General features: G+C 49.4%; 1 protein-coding gene across 4 annotated transcripts in view; it reads left to right on the top strand.

The window, feature by feature from the left end:
• The window catches only part of Nup98-96 (nuclear pore complex protein Nup98-96), a 286,308-nt gene that overhangs the window by 135,902 nt on the left and 138,133 nt on the right, over window positions 1-12,273 (top strand). The gene's annotated exons all lie outside the window — the stretch shown is intronic.

Below are 12,273 nucleotides of genomic sequence, written 5' to 3' on the forward strand. Positions count from 1 at the left end.
GTAGCACCATGTCGGGCACGATCTCGTAGCACCCTGTTGTAGCGATGCCGTAACACCATGTCGAGCACGATCTCGTAGCACCCTGTTGTAGCGCTGCCGGTCGGGCACAATGACTGTAATGAGAGGATGATCCCTGCTTTGGCATCGCCTGTTTCGGGCACAATGACTGGAATGAGAGGATGATCCCTGCTTTGGCATCGCCTGTTTCGGGCACAATGACTGGAATGAGAGGGTGATCCCTGCTTTGGCATCGCCTGTTTCGGGCACAATGACTGGAATGAGAGGGTGATCCTTTGCGGTCGCATCGCCGCAGTCGCGCCTGGAAACACCTGCCGATGAGTGTTGCGGCGACGACGATCGGGCCAAAATGTCTGCCGCCCCGCCGCAGTCGCGCCGGCAAAACCACGTGTCGCAGGCGAAACGCAACAGACCGCCCCGCCGGGGGAAGGAGATCCCGATGGACAGGGGACTGCATCCGCTGTCCGGAGGGATGTCGCTCGATGATGCTCATAACCGAAGTCGGGCGTCCCTCGACGTTTCTTGAGCGCAGCGCACAGAGAAGGCCTCGTTCTCTCGTTCAGGTTCGCACGGGACACTGCAAAGTGACTTCGGGAGAGTTCACATTTTTGTTCTCGTTCCCGGCAAGCGTTAGAACTACGCTGAAACTCAACCGCTCAGTCAGCAAGCACGGCACAACCCTCACTAAGCCCTGCCAGGCTCTTTCCCCTTTTTATACCACTGCCTAGTTCCTTACAGTAGTCTAGCATCACTCAGAACGCGTCCACAAATTGAAAAATTGCACTAGAAAGCATATCATCACTTTGAAACACTAAACAAAAGCAATATGTTAAAAAAAATCCTGCCTCAGGAAGAAAAACATCAGTAACAAACAATTTTGAGGCTGATTCCTACGTTAGGGGCTTCGACTTAAGCCATCGGCGTTACCGTTGAGACTCCCCTTTTTGTAACGCACCTCAAAGGAATATTGTTGTAAAGCGAGGCTCCAGCGCAGGAGGCGGCCATTTTTGGGAGAGATGGTCTGCAGCCATTGGAGAGGGCAGTGATCCGTCTCAATGATAAACCTCGAGCCGGCTAGATAGCATGACAATTTCTGAACGGCCCACACGAGACACGCACACTCTTTCTCGGTGGCGCTATACGCCTGCTCACGACTGGTCAGCTTACGACTAGCATACAGGACGGGGTGTTCTACATCTCCATTTTCCCGTTGGCACAGTACAACGCCCATGCCTCGCTCACTAGCATCGCACTGAACAATGAACCCTTTTGTATAGTCTGGCGATCGTAGCACAGGCTGGCTTGTTAGGGCACTCTTTAGGGCGCTAAAAGCTCTTTCCTTTGTCTCGTCCCAGACGACTGTTTGAGGCTCTGTCTTTCTTAGAGCATCCGTCAGGGGAGCCGCGATATCAGAGTACCTAGGGATGTACCTCTGATAGTAGCCGGCGACACCCAAGAACGACCGAATATCGGTCTTTGTGCGCGGTTGCGGAAAGTCTCGCACAGCGGCCACCTTTATTTCAGAGGGGCGGCGACGACCCTGACCAATCACGTGACCGAGGTAGACAACCTCGGCCTGTGCTAACTGGCACTTAGGAGCCTTTACTGTCAAGCCCGCTTCGCGCAGGCGGGTTAGCACTGCCCGCAAGTGTGCCACATGCTCAGACCAGGATGCGGAGAATATCGCTACGTCGTCTAGATACGGTAAAGCGAATTCTTGCTGTCCCCGCAACACTTTATCCATGAGGCTTGAAAAACAGTATGGCGCGTTCTTCAAACCAAAACTCAACACTTTAGGACGGAATGTTCCCATTGGTGAAATGAACGCCGCATACCTACTAGCCTCTTCTGTAAGTGGAACCTGCCAATAACCCCTGACAAGATCTAGGGTGGAAATAAACTGAGCGCTACTAACTTTCTCAAGGCGCTCCTCGATGTTAGGGATCGGATAAATTTGATCCTTAGTGATGGAATTAAGCCTGCGGTAGTCGACGCAAGGACGAGGTTCCTTGCCCGGTACCTCAACTAAAATCAAAGGGGAGGTATAATCACTCTCACCTGCCTCAATAACACCGAGCTGTAGCATTTTCTTTACCTCAGCCTCCATAATATCGCTCTGGCGGGGTGACACCCGATACGCCTTGGATCGTACTGGCTCTGGGGAGGTAAGTTCTATATCATGAGTAAGTACAGAAGTCCTACCAGGCCTCTCAGAGAACAGACCTTGAAACTCTTGTAATAGCTGGTGTAGTTCGGTTTTCTGCTCGGGCGACAGCGGTGCTTTACTGATAAGGTCACTAATGACTTGACCGGTGTCTTCCCTGTTCGTCACTGAGCCTAGTCCCGGAAGCTCGACCGGAAGCTCTTCAGGAACGTTTACCATCATGCACACCACTGCTTCCCTTTGTCTATAAGGTTTGAGCAGATTACAGTGGTAAACTTGCTGTGCTTTCCGCTTTCCTGGCAGACTTACCACGTAGTTAACGTCCGACAGTTTCTGAACAATTCGTGCTGGGCCCTCCCACTGCACGTCTAGTTTGTTGTTTAGCGATGTGCGCAATATCATGACCTCATCGCCCACCTCAAAACGACGGGCCCTGGCTGTCCGATCATAATAAACCTTGGCCCTCTGCTGGGCCTTTGTCATTGCTTCACCTGACAACTCCTGTGCCCTTCTTAAGCGTTCGAGGAGCTTAAGTACGTACTCCACCACGACTGGGTCGTCGCCCCTACCTTCCCACGATTCTCGAAGCATGCGAAGCGGAGACCGAAGCGAGCGACCGTACACCAGTTCAGCTGGCGAAAACCCCGTAGCCGCATGCGGCGCGGTCCTTAAAGCAAACATCACCCCAGGCAGACACAGCTCCCAGTCAGTTCGATGTTCAAAACACAACGCTCTCAACACGCGCTTCATGACGGAGTGGAGCTTCTCAACGGAATTCGACTGTGGGTGGTACACTGAGCTGTGTAACAGCTTTACCCCACACCTTTCGAGAAAAGTTGTCGTCAAAGCGCTAGTAAACACTGTGCCCTGGTCTGATTGGATTTCCGCAGGGAAACCAACTCGCGCAAATATGGACAGTAGTGCATTAACTATCTCAACTGAGCTGAGTTCTTTAAGCGGCACTGCTTCAGGGAACTTTGTCGCTGGGCAGATCACAGTCAAAATGTGTCTGTACCCCGTGGCTGTTACCGGCAGAGGTCCCACAGTATCAATAACGAGCCGTCTAAAAGGCTCCGTAATGATAGGTACCAATTTCAACGGCGCCCTCGATTTGTCCCCTGGTTTGCCCACCCGCTGACAAGTGTCACATGTCCTCACGAAATGGTCTGCGTCCCGAAAACACCCTGGCCAATAGTACTCTTGCAAGAGACGGTCCTTAGTTTTCTTAACTCCAAGGTGTCCGGACCACGAACCCCCGTGTGACAAGCGCAACAGATCCTGACGATAGCATTGAGGCACGATCAGCTGATCGAACTCCACTCCTCTGCGGTCTAGATACTTCCGGTACAGGACTCCACCTCTTTCCACAAAACGCGCAGTTTTCCTGGCGATACCTTCTTTGACATTGCAGCGCACGTTTTCCAGGCTGCCATCCTTCTTTTGCTCGGCTATCAAAGCCGTCCGGCTGACTTTTAGCAACCTATCAAGTCCGTCTGACGTAGGCGCGATGAGCAAATCAGTAGATAGCTCTTCTAACTTTCCCGTGTCGGGCGTTTCCTCTCCAGTATCTGGCGCCTTTAACGTTACAGACTCAAGTTTATTCAGTTCGGGCGTGCTCTGAATATCAGCTTGCTGCGCCTCTGACCCTTTTTCGTTGTTTGATAACGTCGGCCCCGCAACTACCGCCTTTGCAGCGAGCTCCCGAACCTTCGACCTGGTTAAGGCCTGAACACTAGCTTCACCAAACAAAAGCCCCTTCTCGCGCAGGAGGTGATCGGACCTGTTTGAAAATAGGTACGGGTACTGGGGGGGCAGCATAGATGACACTGCGGCCTCCGTCTCAAGCGCTCCGAAAGGTCCTTCAATAAGCACTTTTGCTACCGGCAGACACACGCTATGAGCTTCCACGGCTTGCTTGATCCATGCGCACTCGCCCGTGAACATATGGGGTTCTACGTAAGACGGGTGAACTACATCCATCGTTGCTGCGGAATCGCGAAGCACTCGGCACTCTTTCCCGTTCACGAGGAGGTCTCGCATGTAAGGCTCGAGAAGCTTCATGTTCTCGTCAGTGCTGCCTATTGAAAAAAACACAACTTTTGGTGTTGTTTCCGGACACTGCGCCGAAAAGTGACCCGGCTTCTGGCACGTATAACAAACGCCCGCTCGCCTCATCTCGAACCGCTTTCTGCGTTTGGCTGCCGCCGTCTCTGTACGTTTGGTCGGACTGCTTTCGCTCGCATCCGCACTACGCGTGTCCCCCTTTAATCTCATGGGCGTGAACTTCGGCCTCTCAAACTTCGAGCCAAATTCACCCTTTTGACCGTCCTTAGCTCCGCGAGCTCGACGCGTCACAAACTCCTCGGCTAGCTCAGCGGCTCTAGCCACCGTACTCACGTCTGGCCTATCCAAGACCCAGTACCGCACGTTCTCCGGTAACCGACTATAAAACTGTTCTAGCCCGAAACACTGCAGAACTTTATCGTGGTCACCAAACGCTTTCTCTTCTTTGAGCCACTCCTGCATGTTCGACATAAGCCTATACGCAAACTCTGTATATGACTCACTTCTGCCTTTCTCATTTTCCCGAAACTTCCGACGGAACGCCTCCGCAGACAGCCGGTACTTTTTTAGCAGACTCAATTTTACTTTGTCGAAATCCTCTGCCTCCTCTCTATCCAAGCGAGCGACTACGTCGGCCGCCTCGCCGGGTAACAAAGTGAGCAAGCGCTATCGCCACGTTTCCCGAGAGAACCCCTGCTTCTCGCACGTTCGCTCAAAGTTAACCAGGAACAAACCAATGTCCTCTCCAAGCTTAAACGGCCGCATCAGGTCAGTCATTTTGAACAATACTCGTTCTCCTGCACCGTGTGCCTGACTTCCATTACGAGCGCGTTCCATCTCAATCTCGAGACGCTTCATTTCCAACGCGTGTTGACGGTCGCGCTCTTCTTTTTTCTCTTGTTGCTCTCGCTCTTTTTGTTCTTTAAGTTCGCTCTCCTGTCTTTTTGCAGTCTCCCTCTCCTCAATGGTCTCAAGGCATTCCGACAGCTCGTCATCCTCAGCTTCTAACTCAAGAATAGCCTTTAGCAGTTCTGGTTTTCTGAGTTTGTCCGAGACATCCAGACCCAACTCTCTTGCAAGCTCCAACAATTTCGGTTTGCGCAACGACTTCAAATCCATGGCTGCTCTGAATGCTGCTTTCTCTACTGCCTATTATTGTCTTGCCGCAAACTAACCCGGCAGCAACGACAACCACAACTACCAGCTCTGTTTCTGACACTAACAAAAGCCTGGCAAAGCTCAGAAGAAGAAAGTCCCGCACTCACCAAACCTCGCAGCCAAGAGTCCAGCGCAGTCGTTCCGCTGCAGGCAACCAGTCATCACACAGGGCTCGTTGCACTGCTCCCGGATCGTCGATGAGCTGCTCAGCATACAGTCAACTGCATCTCTTCGCTGCTGGCCTCCGTTGTCGCGATCTCACCGCTGGCAGACAGTTGTTTGAAGTCGGAGGCGATCTCACCGCTGCCAACCAGATGTTTGGATCGGACTGCTGGTACGATCTGTTGGGAACTCGGCGCTGACGCCCGTGGTTGTACCTGGGTCGCAAGCCCCAAGGGTAGCGTTGGCCTGGCGGTTTGGGGTACAACTGGAAGCATCCGAAGGTCCCGGCAAAGCATGAGTCGACTGGTAACAACAAAACAACTTGTTTATTTTAACATCGCAAAGAGTTGGCGGTCAGGTTGACCGAAGTAGAGAGACGGGAGAGCACTTCACTCAACAGAAGAAATCGGAGCCCCCCCTCTTGGCGTCCGGGGCAGCTGTTTTTATACTCTCGCAGTTGAGGGCAAGAAGGAACCCCTCAAAAGACGAGCACGTGAATGTACAATGGGCTAATGGTGACGCACACTGTCGTAGCGCTGCCGTAGCACCATGTCGAGCACGATCTCGTAGCACCCTGTTGTAGCGATGCCGTAGCACCATGTCGGGCACGATCTCGTAGCACCCTGTTGTAGCGATGCCGTAACACCATGTCGAGCACGATCTCGTAGCACCCTGTTGTAGCGCTGCCGGTCGGGCACAATGACTGTAATGAGAGGATGATCCCTGCTTTGGCATCGCCTGTTTCGGGCACAATGACTGGAATGAGAGGATGATCCCTGCTTTGGCATCGCCTGTTTCGGGCACAATGACTGGAATGAGAGGGTGATCCCTGCTTTGGCATCGCCTGTTTCGGGCACAATGACTGGAATGAGAGGGTGATCCTTTGCGGTCGCATCGCCGCAGTCGCGCCTGGAAACACCTGCCGATGAGTGTTGCGGCGACGACGATCGGGCCAAAATGTCTGCCGCCCCGCCGCAGTCGCGCCGGCAAAACCACGTGTCGCAGGCGAAACGCAACAGCGCGTGACACCATTCTCGTTACTTTATAGTTAGTAAGCGAATGTTTAAAATCTTATATGGCCGATAAAACTACTATCTCTGTTTTTCGTATAGGTGTCTACTAATTTACTATTACAATCGATGCTTCGCCTTCTGGGCGAAACTGTGACTTTCTTTATTTATTGCAATTTTAATGCATTGGGAGTAAATCCTTGTTTTTCCAAATGACAGAAAGTTGTATTTCTGTGCGAAAGAATGAGGTGTGCAATACTGTAAAGGACTCTCTTTATTTTTTTTTTTTTTGTTACGGCAAACGGTGCGCATTGTTACAATCGTTTTGTTTTTTCCTTTTCTTTCTTTCTTTTTGTCACGGAAAATGGGTGCACGTTACAATCGAGGGTGCGTTAGAATAGAGTAAATACGATATATTATACGCCCACTGGAAATACTTTGCCACTTGCAGAGAATGTCTTGTTTTTAAAAGCAAGTTCTTGTAGGCATGTGCAGATATTCAATACCGTATTCACCCGCGTATAACCCGCCCCTGCGTATAACCCGCACCCCTAACTTTGAACTCGGCGGAAAAAAAAAAAAAAAAACTCGCGTATAACCCGCACGTTTACCTGAAAAAAAAAAACAAATGAGCGCTAGAAAGATGCAACTCACACTCAGTGATCATTTCGTTTTCAGAACATTTATTCAAACAACCGCCATCACGTCACTGGTTATCCGATTCTTAATCGTCGCCGCTCTCACTACTGCCATCCGAGGCTTCATCGCCACTCTCAAAGACGTAGTCGTCCTCGGAACCATCCAGACTATTACTGATCGCACATTTTTTAAAGCTTTTGCGCACCAAATCGGCCGGTATCGCTTTCCACGCATCCACGATCCACTGGCACAGCAATGGAATATCAGGCCTTCGCACGCGTCCCGTCGGTGTGAGGGCGTAAATGCCGTCGGCCATCCACTGGGCATACAGCCGCTTCACGTGTGCCTTGAACGGCTTGTTCAGGCACACGTCGAGTGGCTGTAGCATGGACGTCATGCCGCCAGGTATTATGACGAGGTCGGTGCTGGTCTCGGCAAGGCGAGCCTTCACCGCATCAGTGCAGTGGCCTCTGAAGGAATCTAGTACGAGCATCGACCGGCGTGCCAGCAAGGCACCTGGTCTTCGCTCCCAGATTACTCGAAGCCAGTCACCGACTAGGCCACTGTTCATCCACGAATTTTCTTCCGCACGCACAACGATTCCTGGGGGCAGTGGAATGCTAGGCAGCGTCTTGCGTTTGAAAATGACACACGGGCGCAGTTTCGTGCCGTCAGCCAAAGCGCATAGCATGACTGTGCAGCGCAGCTTGGCATTTCCGCCGGTCAGCACGCTGACTGATTTGGAGCCCTTTTTTTCCATGGTCGTGTCCATCGGCATCTCAAAGTACACAGGTGTTTGATCAGCATTTCCCACCTGAGACAGCAAATAGCTGTGCTCCTTCCGAAGTGCGATCACATATCGTTGAAAGTTCAACAACTTTTCCTCGTAGGCTTCAGGAAGCCGCTGGCACATGGTTGTTCGCCGCCGCATAGAAAATCCATGTCTTCGCATGAAGCGCTGAAGCCATCCACGGCTTGCACGAAGCTCACGTGGAATGTTCAATTCCCGGGCCAACTTCAGGGCTTCCATTTGCGCCATCTCAGTCGAAACAGCGTGGCCACGACTTCTCTGCTCCTCAATGAACTTCGCAAGCTGCGTCTCGAGGTGGGGGTACGCGCCAGTCTTCGGACCCCGAAACGCTCGCCTGTTCCGGTTCGTTGCTTCGAGACTTTTTTTTCTTCCTCCAGTCGCGAATGCACGACTCGTCGACGTCATGCTGTCTTGCAGCAGCTCTGTTGCCGATTTCTTCGGCAGCGGCTATAATCTTTAGCTTCTCTTTCGCTGTGAAACACTGCCGTCGAGTCGCACTCATGATGCCAAAACAAAGCAGACAAACAGTGCAAACTGGGGTAAGTACACTAAACAGCGCCTAACGCGAGGCTCAACAATGCTGGCCTTTCGTTGGCCCTTCATAGGCTTGACAAGCGTCGATGACGATGGGGATGGCGGACTACACGGGGAGGCCGCCGCACATTGCGGTGAAGCCGACCCCCCCCCCCCTCCCAAGGAAAAAATTCGCAGATAACCCGCACCCCCACTTTTTAAACGCGTTTTTTCACATTTTGGTGCGGGTTATACGCGAATAAATACGGTATTTTTGATTATTTGATTGTGTATTATGTTAATCAATATTTACTTTGGCTTGATTTTCATTATTCGAAGGTTTCAAAATATTCAAACTGAATTAATATCCATAATTTTGCACTCCCAAAAGACAATATGCAAAACCTGTAAGCGTGCTTCTTCAAACACCTTCTTTGACGCTACCAAGATGGCAGAACTTGAGCTAGAGTTGTAATTGAAGTATCAATGTATGCGTTATTTACATCACTCCTGCCAGCGTCCGTTCCCCACACTGTCTGAGGTTTAAAAATGTGTTTCTCAGCTTTGACAGTGCTACTAGGAGGAATGTCACCATCTTGGTCAGGGAAAGTTAGCTCTGTGGGAAAGCCTGTTTACGGACTTTTGCATATTGTCAATTACAACACCAAAACAAAATGGAAAGAAAGATATATTTCTGCAAGCTTAACCCATTAGAGACCGATTTCTTTTTTTTCTTGCTATCTTGAAATAAATCTAATATATTAGCTTATCCTTATACTAATAATTCACATGCAAGAATTTATTACTCTTGCCTAATTAGTTTTTGAAATATAGCCCGTGACCATATGGTCACACTGGGCCCTTACGCTACAGCAAAATACGCGAAGTTAAAAACATTTATTTCAAGCCATGAAACATCACAAAAAACATACATAGCGAATAGTCGAGCACTTATTTAGTGTGATATGGTTTAAATCATGGAATACACATGCCGACGTCATACTTTGTGCATTGTGTGCGCACCGCGCTGTTGCAATTATCTCATGCACACCTCCACCTCTTGCCATTAGGTATTGGTGCAACAAAGTGGGCCACTTGATCATACCGTGTACCATTTTGGGCATCACCAGTCTTTGGGATTCTGCGTGGACCAGGTCCTCTAGGCTTATTGTCCCTTCGCATCAGGTAGCTTTGTGCAACTTGCCTGCGGAATTCCACCTGCGTGACGTTGAACCCTGCGCTACGAATTAGCGCCCGAGCGTTACTGATAGATCACAAAGTCAAGAGAAAATCGGCCATCAACACTTTTTGCCACAGATTCAATCCTATAGGCGCCTACATTTGCATCCATCTGGTCCGTACCTCCTATAAAACTTCTACTGAGCAGCAGTGTTTGGACGGGCCGCCTTGATTCGCTTCTTCTCAACACGAGAGTACGTGTCTGCAGATGACATTGGCTCTACGCGGTGAATGGTGCTGACGATCTTTACTACAGAAATGTCCATCCAGCGGACAGCAATTATACCATTCGTCGCTCAGCACGGTGTCTTCGTACCCGCGAGGTTGGCGCTTAATGAATTCTGGTCAAGCGGTAGGGAACTCTTTGGGAACGCAGTTCTGCTTCACTGTGTCCGTGCCTTCGTAGCCCTGTGCCTTGAGATGCCTGAGTAGCTGCATGCTTGTGAATAAATTATCAAAATATAAAAAGAAAGGAAGGTCGTGCGTCTCTGCTGCGAGTTCTTCCACCATTTGAAGAAGTGGCGCCGCTGCTTTTGCGAAGTACTTTTCATATTTTTCAGATGTTCCGGGATCCCCTGCTTGTCTTGATACACTTTGAAGTTTACAATGTATCTGTTCTTGGCATTTAGGCACCATACTTTATACCCGAAGTGGATAGGCTTTCCGCGTTTCAGTGCCGGCTCATAGCTGCCACCTGCTTAGATTCCCAATGAGCCAACCTGAGTCTTCATCGGCCGAGTCTTCATCCGAATAGGTGCTAGCCTCTGGCAGCTCGATATAAATCACTAACATGTGGTCATCTTCGTCTACGACTAGCTTCACTATTTCTTCCAACATCAACCTATTCAGACAATAAATTAAGAAATAACCACTGCGAGAACGCGCCAGCAGACGTGCAAGAGATAAGAATGCAGTTAAAGAAATAAAAAGTTAGGTAGCCTAAAGGCCCAGCGTGACCATATGGCAACGCGCAAGATAACACGTTCGTTCATGGATAAATAAAACATTAATCTTTCACAAATGTTCATCGAAGGTCACATATTCAAAGAGCAATACGGAGGTAAGGATATCTGACTATTGCTTAAACAAGTAGTGAAAAAAAACCACACTTACTCCTTGGAGCGATGCATGGCAACGCTACTCACAGAGCAACACTTATTCCCGCCTTTGCGAGGGGCTCCCACAATACGACTGACAGCTGCTGCTACTTGGTATCCATAAAGGGAACTCTAATCTTCCAAACGGCACGTAAAAGGCGATTTTGGTGCCATTTTGTTAATCTTAATTAATTGAAATCCACTGTGCAGACTAACGTGACCATATGGTCACGCTGATCTTTAATGGGTTAACCTGCGGCAGTAACTGTATACAATGCCCAAAACTTTGTAAAAGCAGTCTCCATTAGCGAATGCAAAAGTTGTCCACGGCGTATATTCGGCCAAGGGCTTGACATCAAACCATTGCAGGAAGTTTGCCGCTAACCGATAATCAAAGCCCAAAATATGGACTAGACTGAAGACTGTAAAAGTGACTAGCGTTTCTACCAAGTTAGTCTACAAAATTAGTCCGTGCACTTACAAAACAAAATGGGTTAAACGGGCCCTGAAACACGTTCTAAATATAGTAAGAAAATGTGGCCAATCTGTTGTAAAGGCTACTGTGAACACGCGAGCCAAATATTACTGCACTGCATGCAGCAAAGAATTTACAATCTCATGTCAAAAATAGTGAAAATGCACTTGCTCTCACTTCTGCAATGCCATCATGCTTCATCTAAAGTAGGCGGCACATTATTTCGTAATTGCAAGAGCATATTTAGTAGTACATAATTGCAAATTTTGAGTTAAATAAATGAAAATATATATGCTCGTAATCCGAAAAAAAAGAAAATAATTCCATCTTTGCACTGCGCATAGCTGTGTCAGGTGTGGGTAACCCTAGAGCTGTCAGCAGCGTGCTGCATAGCGTAGTCTACCACGGCCGCCATGGGGTGCTGCAACGAGCCCTTTTGCTGCTGCGATGCTCAACTTTTGGCCAGGGCTTCACTCTCTTGGCTTCTCTGCTGTGTAGCTCTTTAGTGCGCTAGCAGAGACGAAAAAAGAGAGAAAGCTGGGTATTGGTGTTATAACTTCACTCATAATTGAAGGATTTGAAAAACTTTTTGAGGCATGAAATTTGCGAGACTTAACGTCCTTCAATAGTGAGGCCATTCTATAGGATTAGTTAGAAAAGTCTTTCACAGCCTCATGAAGCTTGCGTGTAGGTGGAAAGCGTCAGGCTGAATTTGTGCAACACAGCATTAACTGCTGGTGTCATGCAGTCGGGTCACAATCCACAGCATCACCACGATGCACCACAAGCGAACATGAAACACTCCTCCGGCTCAACCACCGCAAACTATTTAGTAGATTGAAGCACCATAGTAAGCAAGAGCCTGTAAACAAATTTTCTGTGCTTCTGAGTAATACATTTTCATCTTGGCATTCTTGCATTAA

This window comes from Dermacentor variabilis, chromosome 4 (assembly GCF_050947875.1).
Source record: "Dermacentor variabilis isolate Ectoservices chromosome 4, ASM5094787v1, whole genome shotgun sequence".
Lineage (NCBI taxonomy): Eukaryota > Metazoa > Arthropoda > Arachnida > Ixodida > Ixodidae > Dermacentor > Dermacentor variabilis.